Genomic DNA, 4,460 nt, shown 5'->3' with positions numbered 1-4,460 from the left:
CACACCAGGGGCCATGCAGTGAGCGTGCAGTATGAGAGAGGGAGACAGGGGGTGGGCGGGAGAGCTTGCTCAAGGGCATGGATTTGGGGTTCTGCTTTTACTGGGGTTGAGGGTGGGGGCCTAAGGTTTTGCAGGCTCACTCCTTACTAGTGAATTTAAATATAAAAGGAGGAATTTAGCAGGAAGAGAAAAACCAATGGGCCCAAATGGGCAATTATCCAAATCAGCCAAGATCTTCAAAATAAAGGAGACTGGGTGAGGCCTTGGTCTTTATCTAGCTATGTGACTGACAATGTGTTTGATATAGCCGTCTTTGAAGGGGATGCCCTTTGAAGTGGATGCCAGGGCAATCAAAGCTTAAGTCAGGCACTTGCATTACAAAAAGTAGAAAACTCAACCGTCAGGGCTTACACTACAAGTGGTGAGCTATATGAAATTTTCTTGTGAAGTAAAAGAAAATGAGATCTGAGAAATTCTAATTAATCTTCAAGTTTAAAGTATTACCCAAGGTGGGGTGAGTGTGAAATGAGGAGGCCTGAACTCTTATATCCATATAAATTTGCACATTAAAACACCATCACCCATTATTGTAGAATGATTTGTCAGATAAATTGTGAATGAGCTATTTAGTTTGAGCAGTGGAGAGGGATTGGGGGTAGCAGTATGGGTGGTGATAGGAGGGCAGTGCTGAGTTGGCAGCCATAGGGGTTATCCTGAGGGGTGCTTGAGAAAACAGAATACTTGTGTAGCGGAGGAAAAATAATTTCCTTTACCCTTCTAGGTTCTTGGCTGAGACACCCTCTATAATAAAAGAGAGATTAACAGGAGAAAAACAAATTTAATTTAATTTTGTACATACATGGGCCCTAAAGATATGAGACCCAAAGAAGTGACCAAAGCTGGCAGCTTTTATACCTTTCAGGCAAAGAAAATGGACTGAAATAAAAACACACAATGTAAAAGTGGTGAGTTAAGTTTTATTCAGGGACCTTATTGAGGACTATAGCCTGGAAGACAGCCTCTCAGATAACTGTGAAGAACAGCTCTGAAGAGGTAAGGGAGGGGCCAGGATATATATGAACTGTTTGGCTGGGAAAAACATGTAGTCAAGCATAAAATAGATTACTGCTAATTACAAGGAATAGACATCTCAAGTTAATGATTTTAGTGCTTTTCTATGTATGGGAAAATGTGAAAATATGGGATCATTGAAATTTTTCCTTAGGTGTGTGTCTTAACTCTCTAGGGACCAGCATATCCAAAGCACAGAATGCTTCCTGTTTTTCTCCATCCTGAATTCTTCTGAGTGCACTGTCAGTGGGCACTGCAGTGGCAATGGCTTGGTCCTTGTAGAACTGGAACGGCAGGCAGTATTTTTTCTGTTCAGTGGCCCCTGTTTTTCATAAATTTGACCAAGGTTTGGGAGGCATTTCATGACTAATTTGTCCCATGGCCCTAATAACTTAACTCCTAGGTTAGGGGAGGATCTTGGTGATAGGCCATTTATGTGCTATATCTGGATTAGGCCCTGTTAATAAACAAATTCTCTGGACTATCTGTCTTACTGGTCTATTATGATCCATGAATTGCTTTTCCCTTGTTGCTTCTTCCCATATCTAGTGTTGCATAATTATAATTAATTTTATGTAGAGCTAAATAAGTGATCAGTTGCCTCAAGACATTTAGCCATCATTAATTTTGTTGAAGGTCTGGTTACACAATGAGTAATGCAAGAGACAACAATCTAATAAAATAGACAAGATATAAGTAATATAGCTAGTAACACATTAATAAGGTCGTAGTACAGCAGAGTGAGACAAAAGCACAAACAGTTTTAAAACAACAAGGAGTGAACAAGTTCAAACAATGATTAGTATGACTAGTTGCAGTCTGGATCACAGTAAGCCATCAGGTCCTGAGGGGAGCCAGCTGGAGAAGCCAAACTCTGGAGGGCTCACATAGAAAAAGATAAATGTTTCATCTTCATTTATAAAGGTATACTTTATTAACTTGCTGTAGGTCATAGCATAAAAAGAAGGGTTTTCTGGAAAACAAAGATTAAAAGCCTGTAATATTTCAGACAAAAAGTCATAAAATTATAAATCGTATTTATCAGTTCATGCAGTCCAATTTAATTAATTTTTGTTTCACTGGATGAAGCCATAAGGTTTTCCATTAGAGTTTTGTAATTTCTTACTGAGTTCAGCAGTATGATCTAAAAATCACCAGAAATCTGTATTTGTCAAAAATCCTTTTTATGAATTTTCTTGAAAATCTTCATTTTTATAAAAGCATCTGAGTAAAATAATAACTGTCTATAAATGATGAAAGACTTAAAATGGCGTGGTTAAAGATCTGATTACAGTGCAGTTGAAAAAGAAATTTGGTTAATTCTGTGACATACAGCATTTTAAGATAACTACAATTATGACTGATAACATTATATCAGCACATACCAGAGTTTTAGGAATCCCATGTAATTTCTAGAATATCTATATTAATGGCATTTACCCATGCAATATAACCTAAGAAGGTTTATTTGATGTTTCCCAGGTAATTGAACATACTAAATAGACCTAATTAATTTAATATCTCTCTTTGGAATGTATCAGGGGCCCTCTGAAGCATCCCAAAGTTAGCTAGATGTCAAAAGAACATTTATAATTTGATTCGAGGAAGTTTGTCAAAGATAGCAAAAGGCTTAAAAACACTTGGTCAACTAGGATCACAGGTCATTTGAAACAGTACTTATTCACTCACCCAAAGGGACAATAAAAGATTTGAAAGACAAATACAGAAAGTTACAGTGAATTAAAAGGTACAGAAACTTTACACTTTGTTATCAAAAGCAGATCAGTATTCCAAGAAAACTTTGTTCTCTTAACACAGAGAGGGAAACAAATTCTAGTTTTGTACCAGCTTATTTTTACTATTAAAACTTATTTACTCAAATTCTTTTCTAATCTTAGCCAATCAAGACCATGCACAAAACTCTTTTTTCAGGGTTCCTTTCCCACAAACCATCTATAACTTTCTTATTTACATTCAGATTTTGTCCTACATTTTCCCTTTCTTTTTCTCTCTCCAGGACAAAATCACTTTCTTTTCCCTTAACGACATGCATTTCCATTCCTTATATATTTTTTCCTTTCATACACAGATGTTTTTATTACTACTTTTAGTATTTTAATTACATATATTAGAATTCTTAGTTTTTAAAAACCTTAATTTCTAGTGAAAACTAAGAAGTAAACAATTATGAACTGTTTTTTACAGTAGCATTCTGTAGATTGGCAAACATAAATATTTATGATTTCTAAAATGTACTTTTTTAAGGAAAAATTTTCAGTGTGGCACCAAATATTTTTATCAATAATCCTAAATATCTTTAGTTTTTCTCCAAACAGAAGCCTATGTTCAGTAATTAATGTTTCGGTATATTATTGGGTTGGCCAAAAAGTTTGCTTGGGTTTTCCTGCAAGATGTTATGGAAAAACCTGAAAGAACTTTTTGGCCAACCCAATATTTTATTTTGGAATGATCTAGATATTTAATAAATTTCCATCATTTAACTTAACTTAGCAAAACTCTACTTACCAAAAATCTGAAGAAACTATTTTTTAGTAGGCATAGCCTAAAACATAATTATTCTTAACAAGTTCACCTAAAAGTTCTTACCCCATTTATATCTATTTAATTCAGTTGTTCTCAGCAATTATGTTTAGATTAGCCATGAAAATTTCATGAGACAGTAGACCAAGTCAGCCATCATGCCAAGCTATTTTTTTTTTTGCTGATAAATTTTATAACAGAGATAATATGACCTTATTTGACTTTTAGTGAACATAGTTACAATAAAGTAAGACATGTCTGTATTAACTAAACCAACAAACTTAAACTTTAATACCACGTATTAATTTAATATTGAATATTTCTCAGATCACATGAATTTGAAATTCATTTGGGTTAGTTTCTATTACATTTAGAAGTATTTAATTTATAAGCACTTACTCTTAAGTCTGTTAAATAGAGCTCTTTATAAATTAATTTTGATTCTGATAATGTTATCCAAAGGTAGAGAAATATCAAATTTATAACATACACACAGACATATAAACAGACATAACCAGTGATCTCATAGCTTCATTTCAAAACTTAAACCTGAATCAGGGATTACAATATAAACTTACTAGTTTATAAGTAACAGTTGGAATAAGTTAAATTTATTTGCTCAGATGACTGAGGCTTTTTACTATTTGTGGAAAAGACTTTTTAAGATTTTTATTTGTCCTTGATAAATCCTTAAGTAAGCTGTGAATTAGATTTTGAGCAAGGAAGCCTTTCCAGTAGTTTGTACTTTTAAAAAGGCCTCTTTTCCTCTTTTTTTTTTTTTCCTTTGGTTTACCTGATTGAGTTAACTAGGCTCAGTCTCAGGTCATTGTGGGCTGTATTTACATTTC

This window comes from Delphinapterus leucas, chromosome 5, assembly GCF_059928025.1.
Source record: "Delphinapterus leucas isolate spDelLeu-1000000601 "Yukka" chromosome 5, BTC_Dleu_Yukka2, whole genome shotgun sequence".
NCBI classification, from domain to species: domain Eukaryota; kingdom Metazoa; phylum Chordata; class Mammalia; order Artiodactyla; family Monodontidae; genus Delphinapterus; species Delphinapterus leucas.
This window is presented reverse-complemented; position numbering follows the sequence as displayed.